This window comes from Saimiri boliviensis, chromosome 10, assembly GCF_048565385.1.
Source record: "Saimiri boliviensis isolate mSaiBol1 chromosome 10, mSaiBol1.pri, whole genome shotgun sequence".
NCBI lineage: Eukaryota > Metazoa > Chordata > Mammalia > Primates > Cebidae > Saimiri > Saimiri boliviensis.
In genome coordinates this window covers 14,262,342-14,278,120 of record NC_133458.1, presented here as the reverse complement: position 1 = coordinate 14,278,120, position 15,779 = coordinate 14,262,342, and the positions used below count along the sequence as shown (strand labels likewise).

Here is a 15,779-nt window from a genome sequence, read left to right as displayed (position 1 = left end):
GAGTAGAGGTTTAATTAAAACCCAGCTGGGCAATTTGCATCAGTGAGTTTAACCCTGAGAAGGAAAACAGGCTTAGGAAATGCCATGAGACTGTGGGTATACTTGCCCCCCACCACCCCCCCAGAGGTAACATTTGAAATAGACATTGCAGTGTGGCCATGGCAGGTACTCAGCACCTTTCTGTGTGCAAACATGAACATACTGAAATGTGCAATTTTACTAATTAAGGAAACCCCCATTTCTTCCACTGAGTAGAAAAAAATAAAATGTAACCCCATTTTTTTCTTCCCAAAGATAGGATTATTTTTTAACTTTTGCAGCAGAATTCTGAATTCTAATACTCAATCTGAAGTATATTTATTCTCAAAGCAAAGAATTTCTGAACTGAAAGGTACTTAGAGTTTTTTTGACTCTTCATTTTTCAAATAAAAATATAATTCTAAGTATCTCAACGTAGTAAAGAAAGGAAGAGGATACTTTATCTTTCTTGAGCTCTATTTAAGGTCTCTCTCCATTATTCTGCACTGTTTCCTAGTTATTTCTGAGATTATTGATCCAACAAACACTGAGCCTTCTAGTGCATGGGGAAAAGTACACACAAAGATGAAATAGGAGTAAATTCTGTCTTCTGGAGTTGTATATTCTGGATGTATATGTTCTTATATTTATTTTTTTCTCTCTTTTCCTCTGCCTGCTTCTAAAAAGAACTTGAGGTGGTCAAGATTTAGACCTTTATATATTTATGATGTTGAAAAGATTTCATTCAACAATACTTTTTGAATCAATAATAGTTTTATTTACTATCAGTCAGACATTTTTCTTTGACTTTCTGTAAGTACGTTAGAAATTTCCAAGTGTCATTTGCTTTGCCTATTGAAGTCAAATTATTTTATGTTTTTGAATTACAACTTGAAGTGGGCTATGCTTTTAATAACTCATTTTTTGTGTGCAAATGCAAAAATTATTGAAATTATTCTATGGTTGTTGTCTATGATTGCTTATTCTGAGTTCCATTTGTCTCTTCTTATGAAATCATTGTTATCTAGAGAATGAAAAAAGACAAGTCATATTAGTAAATCAATATTTGTATTCAAGAAAAAAATCTAAAATTTATTTTTAACAGAACTATTCTCACATAAAAATAAGTCATGTCTGATAATTTATTTTCTAAAAGAGTTTGGCTTTTATGTTGAGGCAAGTCTGACTGCCTTCCAAGCTTTCACTGCAAGATATTTCACAGTGGAGGTCCTCAGTGTTTGCCCTTGTCACTTTATAGAATTAGTTTGGTCCATTGTCATTCAGTTAAAATGCCTGATATCTCTGGTTAGTGTGAGGTCCATAATTAAGCCTGAATATTTGTTCTTTAAACTTTATAAAGTGGCTCTTCCATTCACTCTCAGGATGTGCCATTCATCATACCGTCAATGGCTGGGGAAAACAGACTGTCTCTTCATGGTCTTTTTAACGCTCTGAAAAATTATTTGTTAAAGGAAGGGTTTTGAAAGAAGTATTGTCCTTTCAGCTTAAAGTTTATAGTTTTTCAGTACTTACTATAAAAGAAACACATTCACAACCACTTTTTTTTTTTCGAAAGGTAAAGGAATGGAATGTTTAGTCTGAAATCTTAGAAGGAAGATGAGCCACAGCATGAAGACCAAAGCAAAATGGCAATGCTGAAGCAGTAAGAAAGGAGAGAAAAATCCAAGATGAATTGTAGCAAAGTGATATGTTTATCATTATTGTAGAATATATACATTTCTTTTTTTAACCAAAATATTAAGTCCTTTGAAATGTTCCAAAAATATGAGAATCTAAAACTGATTCTCACTCTTGAATTCAACAATTAATATTTCATGAGTTTCTACCCCCTCAGTGAATTTTTTCATACTAACATTAGTTAGACATGGTACTTTTTCACAGCATGCAGGGGTCACAACACAGACACCTTTATCTTCACAATAAATGGATATTTAACTTTGAAAAAAAAATTAGATCATTGTGAGCTAAGTAGAATGTAATACAAAGGGTAAAATGGAGGTACTATTTGGACTTCCAGAAATTTCAAGAACTGGGTGGAATTCTTGGGGGAAAAGGCTGTTGGGTTGTCCTGATGATACTGCAGGTGTGTTATATCTGGTATATCACTCAGGGATCTTGGTTGGCAATCAACAAAAAAAAGGAGGCCTTGGTTAACCTTGCAAGGTAGGAGTTTATTAGATGTGATCTGATTGCTCTCATAGTTGGTAGAGTATGTGGAGAACCAAGCCTGAATACACTAGGAACTGGGATCCGGATGTTTAGAAATAGTCAAAACTATGCTACCAGAATTGGTTATGATGCTATTGCTGTGGCCACTGGCCAACAGATGCCACCAGCAGAGTTGATTCCATACACTCACACCTTGCTAGTGTCATCTGCAGAAGAGTCATTGGCCTCAGGGACTTGAACTGACTACACTCTAGCTACAGTGGTGAGGGGAAGGAATATATGTATTTGGTATTTTTAGCTAGTGCACTGTGAAGAAGGGCCTATCTTCCACTAAGACTTCGATTGTTTTAGAGATCCCCTTACAGAATTAGAATCCAAATGCCGAGCAGCCAAAACAGAAAAAGAAAATGAAAAATGCCCCCTTCTCTGGCTAAAATTAAACTGAGTCAAGTGAATTGAGAACAGAGAGGTAGTCTGTATTATTCTAGTCAAATCTATACTTTGTTGTCCACAGAAGGTTTTGAACTATGAGTTATTAATAAAAGCCTTTTGTTAATATTGGTGCATCCCGGATGCCAAAGACATATTTGGAAGTAAGGTGCCATTACTGAGGGAAAAACCCAGATATTTTGCTAGTTAAAGTCACCTCAGGCTGGGTGTGGTGGTTTGTGCTTGTAATCCCAGTACTTTGGGAGGCCAAGGCAGGTTCATGGCTTGCTTGAGCTCAGGAGTTTGAGACCAGCCTGAGAAACATGGTGAAATACTATCTTTACCAAACATACAAAAACTGGCCAGGCATGGTGACATGCGCCTGTGGTCCTAGCTACTCAGGAGGCTGAGGTAGGAGGATCACTGAAGCCTGGGAGGTTGAGGCTGCAGTGGTCTGTCGTCACACCACTGCACTCCAGCCTTGGTGACAGAGTGAGAGCCTGTCTCAAAATAAAACAAACAAAAACACCAAAATACTCTGAGCTAATCAAATTTATTTAAAAGAAGAATATGTAGTTTTTACATATAAGTCTTAAAAATCTAGCATAGAACAAACTTCAAATCCAAATGAGCTGATAGAAAATTAGTTTGCCAGGCTGACTTATCGATCGTGTTTTATTCAACTGATTTTCCTTCCAAACTACTTTATAATTTCGTATAATATTAAATTTAATTTACTTCCCCCTCTTTCCAACACATAAGTTGTAATCTCTATCTCTGTACTAGATTATTTACATTTATGTAAAAATACTCTCTAGTATCTCATCACCTTAAAAAATAAGCTCTTCTCTGGGTCCTTTATCCCTTTGGTTATCCCTTGATTTCTCTGCTTCCTTACCAAGAACAATGTATCAAAAGCATTTTGAAAGAGATTTCTCAAATTCCTTATTTCCCTGATCTACTCAAACTACTCTAGCTGGGTTTCTAACTCATCTGCTATGTACCTCATCAAGGTTACCAATAGATCACATATGGATAGATCTCATGGTTATTTTTCATATTTATTTATATGATTTCCCTATAGGCATTCAACAACATATAACTGTTGACATCTTGCTCTTCTTCCCCTAACAACAACAACAACAAAAATTCTCTCCCACAGTTCTATGATCCTATAATAAACTTGGGCTTTCCTCTTATCTTACAGGGCTAGTTTTCCAAATCTCTTTCTCTCTTTGCCTCAAAATGTTGGTTTGCATTATTCTCAATGTCCTGAGCAATTCAGTTTGGCCTAAAGCTCTGAATACTATCTATTTTCTGATGACTTCTAAATTTATTTTTACAGACCTGACCTCTGCTCTAAAGTCTAGACTTATATATTAAACTGCCTATCTAATATCTTCTCTTAATTCTATACCCCAAGCCTCTAAAAGTCTAGACTCATATATCAAACTGTCTAGCTGAAATTTTCTCTAAATCCCATACCCTCATTTTCCATTATCTCAGTTACAGTTCTGAAAAACACAGACAGTTCAAGCCTAAAGCCTAGGTACTATCATTTATCTTTCTTCACCTGTCCCTATCACATCCAATTCATTAACTAAGTCTATTAGATCCACCCTCAAATTATAAAGGATCATATTTTCTGAATATTATGACTTTTATTTATTTCCATCCAGTTTATTTTTTCTTGTCTTAAAGCACTGATAAGAACCTCTATGACTATGTGGAGGGTAACACTGAGAGTGAACATTCCTCTCTTGTTTATGAATTTAACATGAATGCATCTGACTTTTTAGAACTGAGTGTAATGCTTGACAAAAGTTCCTGGTAGATATACTACTTCTTGTAGGAGGTTTCTTTCTACTTTACTGTGCTGCTAATGTTTAACCATCATCAGGACTTGGATTTTTTTCAATTTATTTTTTGGCATGAACATAAAGGTTTTTTTATTCTTGTGATCTGTCAATTCAGAGAACAAATAGACATGCTAGGAATATATTATCCTTACATTCCTGAGACTTATCTGTTCCCCCAATCTGCTCCCTCTGGACTCGCAAGACCTCTTGTGGCCATTCTTGTTCTTTGCAGCACTTTGCTCTGGGCGGGTTCTTGGTTTTCTTTTACCAGGTGATACCATCTCTCTGGATCTTTTAGGAGGAGCCTGCCTTCTGTTTTGTTAATGTTGTGTTAGAGTTTTAGAAAAGATCTGCCTTTCTAGTAACGTAGGGTTAAGTTGAAGAGGCTGGAGACCGTGTTTAGGGTGCCATCTTCAGGTGAGTCAGGAAAAGACTCGAGTTATATAAAGAGGCTTGGGGATCTTCCAGTTTAGAGGAATGCCCTTGATCCAGAATGTAGTGACACAAAGCAGGACAAGGCGGGATGATAATTCAGAGAAGAGTGTCTCCAAAAATAATATTGGCTGACGTTCAAGTGAGGAGAGAGAAGAAACAAGCATGGTAAGAAGTGAAGATAAGGACCATACAATGTCAAGAGCCAAGAAATTTAATTAAAAGCTAATTATTTCCCTTGAAAGTTTTCATCATCGTCTTCCACAAAAATATTGCTAAAAATATTCTCGTAAGTACTGATTCTTGCATATATAAAAGGGGGAAAAAGACCATTGCAAAATTTCCTCTTACACAATCTGATGACCAGTAAGACCTAAAGTTTTATAGGCGGTTACAAGATAGAAAAGGGGAGATATTAAAGTCATAGTGCAACTTTCTTCTAGAATAATAAAAGAATTTCTTTGATTTCAGTAAATATCACAGGCCTCTGTAGGATATTAAACAGGGACAGGAGCTGGAAGTCCTTTATCAGTCTTGTAAAATTTTATTCAGTCCCTGAATACCTATGGAAAGCTTTTGATGTGTCACGTACTGTGATAGGTATTGGGGATACCTGTCTGAGAACTATAGACATCAGCCATCATGAAACATATTGCCTAGTGGGGTAAGAGAATATCAAATTAACATTAACTGTAAATGAGATGAGAAGTATTAAATGAAGCATGGGTGGTCTGACTGCAGGTAAACAGTGTGCATAGTTTTCTTGAAGAAATTATCTTTAAATTGAGGAGACAAAGAACCATTAGTCAGTCTTTCTAACCAAGCCCCTGTCTTCTGAAAGCTGGAAATAAAACCTGGATTTTTTTTGGGTTTAAACTACATTTCCAAAGGCACCTTTAAAAGGAGGAGAGTGTACAGTCTTGGAATCATTGAGTTCTAGGGCCAGGGGCCTCAGTAACCATTGGCCATCTTTGCCATCAGCAGTAAACTGGCAACCAGCTTATATCATCACTGTTCTGACTCCTGTTGAGCTGTGGCCACCCATCATGAGTAGATGACACAGACATAAAACCAAGAGGGTCTGTTCCAGGGCAAATCTGTGAGAAAAGACAGATGTCACACCACTCTAACAGCAAGCTTGAGAGGACTTGAGGAAGGGAAGATATTTTAGTTGGAATTTTCTGATTAGTTGGAATTTTCTGATGACAGGTGATAGAAACTCAACTGAAACAGGTAGAAGCAAAACAAAACAAACCAACAAACAAAAAACAATTTATTGGTTACGGAAATAAAATTCTAGGTGTTGACCTGGAGCTTTAATCATCTATAGTACTATATCTAGTTTCTTCTTCCTCTATTATTATTATTTTTTTTTTTGAGAAGGAGTTTCACTCTTGTTATCCAGGCTGGAGTGCAATGGCGTGATCTCAGCTCACCGCAACCTCTGCCTCCTGGGTTCAGGCAATTCTCCTGCCTCAGCCTCCCAAGTAGCTGGGACTACAGGCACGCAGCACCATGCCCAGCTAATTTTTGTGTTTTTAGTAGAGATGGGGTTTCACCTTGTTGACCAGGATGGTCTCGATCTCTTGACCTCGTGATCTACCTGCCTCAGCCTCCCAAAGTGCTGGGATTACAGGCTCTTCTTTTTTTAAAATTATACATTTTATTGCATTTTAGGTTTGGGGGTACACATGAAGAACATGCAAGATTGTTGCAAAGGTACATACATGGCAACGTGGTTTGCTGCCTTTCTCCCCATCACCTGTATCTGGCATTTCTCACCATGTTATCCTGCCCCAACTCCCCACCCCCTGCTGTCCCTTCCCTAGTTTCCTCCTACAGACCTCAGTGTGTGATGCTCCCCTCTCTATGTCCGTGGGTTCTCATTGTTCATCACCCTCCTGTGAGTGAGAACATGTGGTGTTTGATTTTCTGCTCTTGTGTCAGATTGCTAAGAATGATGGTTTCCAGGTTCATAGAAAGGACACGAACTCATAGTTTTCGATGGCTGCATAGTATTCCATGGTGTATATGTGCCACATTTTCCCTGTTCAGTCCATCATCGATGGGCATTTGGTTTGGTTCCAAGTCTTTGCTATTGTAAAACGTGCTGCAATGAACATTCCTGTGCATGTGTCCTTATAATAGAACGATTTATAATCCTTGGGATATATACCCAGTAATGGGATTGCTGGGTCAAGTGGAATTTCTGTTTCTAGACCCTTGAGGAATCGCCACACTGTCTTCCACAATGGTTGAACTAGTTTACACTCCCACCAACAGTGTAAAAGTGTTCCTCTTTCTCCACATCCTTTCCAGCATCTGTTGTCTCCAGATTTTTAAATGATCGCCATTCTAACTGGCATGAGATAGTATCTCAATGTAGTTTTGATTTGCATTTCTCTAATGATCAGTGATGATGAGCATTTTTTCATATGTTTGTTGACCTCATATATGTCTTCTTGTAAAGTGTCTGTTCATATCCTTTGCCCACTTTTGAATGGGCTTGTTATCTAGATTCTTTAACAATATCCCTAGGGGTATCACTCTTTACCTTTGATTTATCATTTATTTACGTGTGTGTGGTGGGGGTGGGAGTTAGGGGGTAATGGTACTTACTGTCCATCAAGCTTTCTTTGTGTGAAGATAGTATTGAAAAGAAATTCCAGGCTTCAATGGTTCATAGAAACCATGATCTCAGAAAGAAAGAAATTCTTTATTAATACCTTTGTCACTTATCTGGACACTGACTGGTCACACTTAGGTCATTTGAATATCCATAGTTAAGTCATGGGATCCAGGGCACAGAGTGCTAAGACTGGCCATCCATAGGCACACCTACTCTGATGATCAGAATGCTGGGGTCCCTTGGTTTTCAGCTCCATTTCAATCAGAGAAAAAGTAAAGGCAGCTCTCAGAATAAAGATTCGTAGAACAGATGAAAAAGCAAAAAAAGCCACTAAAGAAAAGTCCATTTATGTTTCTTTTTTTTCCACTTTAAGCATATCTTGGGCTCTTGCAATTACAGAAAGAATAGCTATGACGCTGTGTTCTCTCAGTTAAGGACACTGCATCTGGAATTCAATGATGTGTTTCACATTCTTACTCTATCACTTATTAGTTTTTCAGTTTGAAATTTAGTTTTCTTCACATGTTGCTGAGAATTAATTATGACCATTTGGCTTAGTAATACCCATTCATCACGGATTTGTGATGGCATCGATCCTTCAACACAGAAGATCCTCGCACATGTTCTTGACCAAAAAGCAGCCATTTGAGTGGCTCAAGCCAACATTTATTGCATTTTCTTGCCTTGGTCTATCTTTCTGACATCAACACCAAATTTTCTAGAACAGCAGACTTCTAACTCTCAACAAGTTGTTTGTTTCTCAAAGAAACAACACGGGATGTTCAGTTGGCTGTGAGGCTGCTCCCATCTGTAGAGGTGAGGTAGATGTATGTAGTCTTCTATGCTGAGAGAGTTATTCAAAAGAGTGCTTTGAAGGTAAATACATAAATCAGTACACTCTCCCAACTCAATACCTTTATGAAATATATCTTCATGAAGTCTGTCCATTACATTAAAGCTTTAATTTCCAGGAAGACACTCCAACTTGAAGCAGAGTGATATAGTTTGAATATATGTCCCCACCAACTCTCACATTGAATTACAATCCCCAATGTTGGAAGCAGGGCCTGATGGGAGGTGTTTGGGTCATGGGGATGGATTGCTCATGGCTTGGTGCTATTCTCACCATAGTGAGTGAGTCTTCAGGAGATCTGGTCATTTATAAATATGTGTAGCAGTTCCCCCACTACACATATTTATAAATGATTGAATGTCTCACATGGCAGAGCAAGAGCTCTTGCTCTGCCATGTGAGACATTCTTCTGCTCCCACTTTGACTTCTGCCATAAATAAAACCTTCCTGAGGCCTCATCAGAGGCTGAAGAGATGCTCACTGTACCATCTGCAGAATCATAAGCCAATTAAGTTTCTTTTCATTGTAAATTATCCAGTATCAGGTATTTCTTTCTTTCTTTTTCTTTTGGGGTGTGGGACAAGGGGCAAAGATGAACAGGTGTTTTCCTGTAATAGAAAGAAAGAAAAACCATTTCAGGAAGAAAGGGTTGCATTTGTAAATGCACAGAAACATGAACTGTGGTGAAATGTTCTGAAAACTATCATCAGTTTGGATTTGCTGGAGAAGGAGTACAAAGGTGGGAACCTGAAACTTTAGGCAGGAGGAGAAGGCAGAGCCAGCTGATGAGGAATCTGGCATTCTACCTGAAGGCAACAGGAATTTACTGAAAGGTTTTAAGCTGAAATTTACAGTTAATTTGGCAGCATTCTGGGAGACAGGTCAATTGGGATTGTGACTAGAGGTAGGGAAACTAGTGAGGAGGTTACTGGAACAGTCCAGGTGAGAGGTGCTGAGGACTTAACTTTGACCATGGGGATATGAATGAAGTATGAGGAGTCAGGGAGGTGTTTGCCTGGTGTGGACTCAAGTCTCAGACCCTGGAGCAGTGGATGTCTATGTAGAAGGCAGTGAAGAGAATCCATTTCCAGGGGCTTTGAAATGAGATTGGATGTCAGACTTCTGGCTGACACTATGACTGTCTGATGCAGATCTTCAGACAGATTATGTTTTAATAAGGAAAATGGTATAGTCTGAAAGTAATCTCAGGCTCTTTGGAATTATAAAGAGAGAGCAAAAGTCAAGAAACGTGCTTTTGTTCCAAATATATGGATTTTTAAATGCATTTTTTTTAAATGAGGTGATGTCATCATCTGCCGAGCTATAATAATAGCTCAGGAGAAACAAGTGTTTGGCGAAGCTGACATTCTACCACATGATTGTATTACCAGACCTGTGTTGTTAGGGTTTTCCTTTCACTGTGATCACTCGTTTTCATTTATTTCCTCAGAGTTCTGAGGTAGAAGAGAGGAGAGGGACATGTTTCATGATCTACTCATTAGCCATTTTAGATGTGTAAAACCTAAGCCACAGAGACACACTACCATGCAGCTCAGTTTCCCATGTCCAGGGGATAGGGTGCACCCCCACAGCTGGTGGAGGTGGGAAGGAGTTGTAGGGCTCTTGGGATCACCAGGAACACAAAAACCATGGGGTTGAAGTGATCATACTGTACAACTGTGGGGTCTGACAGTCCCCATCATCTCCTACTTCTGCTCAGTACCTGAAGATATGTTTCTAGAGTTGTCCACATAGTCCTTTTCTTCAGGGGGGCTTCTTTGTCCAGGTGTATTTTCATCCTCTGCTTCTGACGTTCAGGTATCAGAGTGGGGTGGGCCAGAGGCCTCGGGATTCCCAGAACTGTCCCACGCACATAGATTGACCTGAGGTTGTAGACAGCCTCCGGGGATAGAACTGCCATCTGACTTGCTGCTGATTGTGGCCCAGGTCTTGGACAACAGCCCACATACCAGCAGACCTTATGTTTTTCACAAGGAGTCTTGGCCCTGCTGGCAGCTGGCATGTGATGGGATATCCAGAATGCAAGAGACCTGGAGAAAGCAGTAGGGAAGAAGAGATGAGGTGATAAATGATGTACTTTGTAGATTTACATCTCCCCCCCCCCATCCCCAGAGACCTAGGATACTTTGAGTAATCCAAGATGAATCAAAAGAGCACCTGACTTTACCCCTCAGTGAATTCTCCTTTCTAGTTTCCTAGACATTGTTTCAGTGCCTCATCTGCACTTGACCTTGACGAATACATGTACATAGAATGTGAGTGACTGAGAGTGTCATCATTCATTTTATCCCCATGTTTATGTGAGTGGTGTACCAGGATGTCCTGTGTCTGGATTTGGGACTCGAAGGGGAGAGTGTAATATTCTCACCTCTCCAATTTAGTCTTCATTCGTTTTATGGAATCTTTCTGAGAGCCTGAGAATGGTAAATGGGCTTACTCATTTTTTTTTTTCTAGAGATCTACATTTTCTCAAGAACAAACAAAATCTCTTTCTCTACTCAAAGCTATTGAGAATTTCCCTACCCCTACATCTGGCCACTTCCTATTGCCAACTCTGACCCCATTAAATTCTTCCATGAGGCCACACAGGAAGATTCTGGACTTATTTTTCCCCCCATTCTTACTATCTTGTGACTCATCTTTTCTAGAAAATTTAAATGATAAGTCACCTGTTTGCCCATGAACATGATTTACAAGATCCTGTGTTGTTATGCACCATTTCGCCCACTGATCCCAGCAGCATTATGCATTGTAATTCAATTATGTTTGTTCAATTGGAAAATACATTTTCAGAGCATTCCCCAAAGGCACCCACCAACTGAGATATGCACATTGGCGACAATGCTTTCTGGATGGTGGAAAGGGAATGGTTTGGCTGCCAGCCTGGTCACAGCCTGCGTTACCTTCTCCCAAAGGCAGAGCACGGGCTCGGGGTCCTCCACTGCCTGGAGGTTTGCTGTTGGCGTGGTCAGGGCGATGGTGTCTATGGCCACCTCTCCCCAGGGAGCTGGATTTTCTTCCCCTTCTCCAGAGATGTCTGACCTGGGAATAAAGGTTAAATGAAGGTGATACCTGCACTGTATGCCTGGAGTTTCTGAGCAATTCCAAAAAATTATTGAACCAGAAGTAAAAGTGCTATGAAAAATGTCAAAAGTTAACTTAAATGGTGGGGAGGGGTGGTCAGGGAAATAATGCTTTACCTTCAATTTAGCCTGCCCCACACCATATCTTCTGTGTTTAAATCGTAGCACTTTGACCACATTGAGAGATAACATGGTGATTAACAAAGTCTTTTTTTTTTTTTTTCCTGTGGAATGAAATGCAAATCCCTGTTCCTTTTCCATCTTTCTCTCAGGGCTCTAAGGATCCTGTGTCCATATCACCCAGCCCACTATCAGCCTTCAAGGCTCCCTTTCCTTCTTTCCATCACTCAGCCCCTACCCTCACACAACCAACCCACTCCCACTTCCAAATTTGCCTTGCATCTGAGTCCAGCCCGAACCTGAATCCACCACTCATCCAGCTTGAAATATGGAGCCAACACAGCCCTCCGGATGATGATGGACGTGGGGCCCAGTGTATAGCCGAGAGGCACAGCAATGTAGAGGAGGCCCTGACCCGCTCTCCCCAGTACATCTTGAACAGAACAAAGAAGAACTAATAGACTTCTTTGTTCTGTCCAAGATGTACTGGCATGTCAGTCACCACAGGTGGGAGAGGAAGTAAGTTCCCGATGGGCTTAGGTTATCCACACAGCAACCGATCAGCACCTGCCACAGTAAGCAACCACCAAGAGTGGGTGAAGGGAGTTGTGCTGGGGATGATTAAATCTGTGTGTGTATGTGTATGTGTATGTGTACCTGTACATGCATGTGTGTGTTCAAGGCCAGACAGGATAGGGTTGGCCTTGTCCCCAAGCAGAGCTAGGAGAAGGAGCATCTGAGAGTGATGGGTCTCATTTGAAGGAGTGGAGGATTGCTCCCATATATTCACTTTCTCCAGGTTACCCCTCTCTGTTCATCATTATTCCTGGTTTTCTTTTTTTCTTTTTTTTTTTTTTTTTTGAGATGGAGTTTCGCTCTTGTCACCCAGGCTGGAGTGCAATGGTGTGATCTCGGCTCACTGCAACCTCCGCCTCCTGGGTACAGGCAATTCTGCCTCAGCCTCCTGAGTAGCTGGGATTACAGGCACGCGCCACCATGCCCAGCTAATTTTGTGTATTTTTAGTAGAGACGGGGTTTCACCATGTTGACCAGGACGGTCTCGATCTCTTGACCTCGTGATCCACCCGCCTCAGCCTCCCAAAGTGCTGGGATTACAGGCTTGAGCCACCGTGCCCGGCCTATTCCTGGTTTTCTACAGAGATTTGGTTTTTTTTTTTTTCCTTTGATTTAATCCAAATGAGCCCTAAGGTAAATATTGAATCAAAGACACTGACTATGCCCCTGTTATTTCCTACAGGTCTCAGAGCAGTCAGAGTCTCCATCCCAAATTTGTGACTGTGAAAGTGATTCCTATATCTAGGTTGCAGTTGAAGCTTGAACAACAGTGAGATAACATTTCAGATGCTACAGGAAAGAGCAATCGTTAGAAAGACTTTGATAAAGGGTCAAAGAGGAAGAGGGGATAAAAGAAACATGTTTTTTGAGCATTGTTATGTGGCAAGTTCTGCTAGTGGCTTCGTATTCTGCAGTACATTCACTGTTTACAACAACCAAAGGCCTTTCTGTGACTACGTTCCTTGCCTGTCAAATGAAAGTGATACCTGCTCTGTATGCCTGGAAAGACTTTTGAGAGAATCCAAAAAATTATTGAAAGCAGAAGTAAAAGTGCTATGAAAAATGTCAAAAGTTAACTTAAATGAGGGGTGGAGGAAGAATGCTTTACCTTCAATTTAGCAGCGACAGCATCAAGTACAAACTTCTGCCATTTGTCCTTCAGGGAAGTAAGGTCCAGTACTCACCCAGGAATTTCTGTTATCTGGTAACTTCTGCCGTTTGTCCTTCAGGGAAGTAGGGTCCAGTACTCATCCAGGAATTTCTGTTATCTGATAAGAGCCATGGGGAAGGTTGAGATCTTCCCATCCCCATGGCTCCACCTTGGTGCAGAATTCCCATAGTCCCTTCCAGTGCTAGTGAATCTCCTGTGTACATCTGAACCCATCCAGACTGCCCTGACTCAGTCCTCCCACACCTCACTTGGAATTCTTAGTCTCCATCTTCTTAAAAGTTTATGAGAAAGAATGGTTTATATGGTTGGGTTCTGTGTCTCCACCCAAAGCTCATCTTAAATTTTAATCCAAGGAGGAACCTGATGGGAGGTGATGGGAATGTAGGAGTGGTTTCCTCCATGCTGTTCTTATGATAGTGAGTGAGTATCCCTAGGCCTGCTGGTTTTAAAAGTGGCAGTTTTTCCTCTGCTTGTACTTAACTTCTTCCTCTCGCCGCCTTGTGAAAAAAGTGCCTGCTTCCCCTTTGCCTTCTGCCATGATTGAAAGTTTCCTGTGGCCTCCCCAGCCATGCAGAACTGTGAGTCAATTAAACCTCTTTCCTTTATAAATTACCCAGTCTAAGGGGCTTTTCTTTATAGCAGTGTGAGAATGGACTAATAAAAGCGGACTTCCTGAGGAAGTGGGGTTCCTGGGATGCCATTGAAGATAGTCAGTACACCATTTCCCCAATCTGACACTTTCCTGTCTTCCTTCATCATTCTATACCTGCACTGATCTTAATGGTGATGGGAGATTCAGCGAAACAGACAGAGGAGGGAGTCCAATCATGAAGGGACAAAGAGCTGTCACTTCCCGATTTGACCAGTTCTTGTGCCAATGATATAAGGTAGGCCTGAGAGCTGCCCCTGGTGATTACTTTGATCATTTTTAGGACTTTTTTTTTTTTTTGTGCACAGATACATAGATGGGAATCTCTTCCTGGGGGACTGGAACCATGTAGGAAGAGTCTGATATGAGTTTTTCCAGCCACTTCTTTTCTACATTTCTTCCCTTGTGTGCAGCATGGACTCAAACTGGGACGGAGCTCTGCGGATGTGGTAGTTTGTCAGCCCAGGGACTGGGAAGAGGCCTTTATGGCATCTGTTATCTAAGATGCCAAGTCCAAAGCATTTAAGAAACTTGTTTTCTGGAAACTGAGATAAACAGTTAGAATTTTGGTTAGAAGTTAGAAGGTGAAAACCAGGCCTGCTTGCCAATCAGCAATCCTCTATCTTCTGTAACAACTTCCATTGTCTTCTTGACATTCACATCTGTGAGTGAGTGACAGCAAAAGACCTTCAGCTTACTCACCAGAAGGTCTGTCCTGTTCCACTGTAAGTTACTTTTTGATAAAATAGGGCCCAACTTGTGCATTTCTGAGTTCAACTTAATTTTTCCATTCTGGTCCTCTAGCAGCCAGCACAGCACATTGACCACAAATAGGCTAGGCTAGTGTGATCCAATATCAAACACTCATGGCCAGCCAGCACCACATGCCCATAGATATAGCGGGTGGCTGTAAGAAAGCAGTTGAATGAGCTATCTGTTCCCAGGGGAAAGGCCAGGGCCCCATGCATGAGCAGCTGAGAGGGGATCCTCCTTTCCTGAGGTTCAGCTTTGAGATTCTTTTTTGATATGTCTTTGTCTGGTTTTGGTATCATGATAATACCAGCTTCATAGAATGAGTTTGAAAGTATTCCCACTTCCTCTATTTTCTGGAATAGTTTCAGTAGGAATGGTATTATTCTTCTTTAATTTAGATGTTTGGTAGTATTCAGCAGTGAAGCCATCAAGTCCCAGGTTTTTATTTACTGGGAGACTTTTTATTATGACTTCAATCTCATTAGTTGTTATTGGGCTGTTCAGGTTTTGGACTGCATCCTGGTTGAATCTTGGAAGGTTGTATATATCTAAGAATTTGTTCATTTCCTTTAGATGTTCCAATTAATTATCCTTTAGATTTCTGCAGTGTCCATTGCAATGTCTTCTATTTAAATTTTTAATTCCCTATATTTGTATCTTCTCTCTTTTTTTTTTTTAGTCTGGCTAAAGGTTTGTCAATTTTGTTTAACTTTTCAAAAAGCCAACATTTTTTTCATTGATCTTTTTTATTTTTTAATTTTGATTTCATTTATTTCTGGTCTAATCTTTATTATTTCTTTTCTACTTGTAGAGCCGAGGGCCCCACAGGGTCATGGGGTGTCCCTTATGCTGTGCTGTGGCACAGGATCTGAGAAATAAAGACACAGGACACAGAAGTACAGAGAAAATGCAGCTGGGCTCTAGGGGGCCACACCAGCTATAAACGGAGTCAGGCAAGGCCCCGAATGTCCAGAAGCCTGTGTATTTATTGTGTAT

General features: G+C 40.3%; 1 pseudogene; it reads right to left on the bottom strand.

Annotated features, from left to right (window-relative positions):
- Nucleotides 1–14,307, bottom strand: part of LOC120365293 (bifunctional phosphoribosylaminoimidazole carboxylase/phosphoribosylaminoimidazole succinocarboxamide synthetase-like) — a 28,005-nt pseudogene extending 13,698 nt beyond the window's left edge.
- Nucleotides 14,308–15,779: the final 1,472 nt, after the last annotated feature.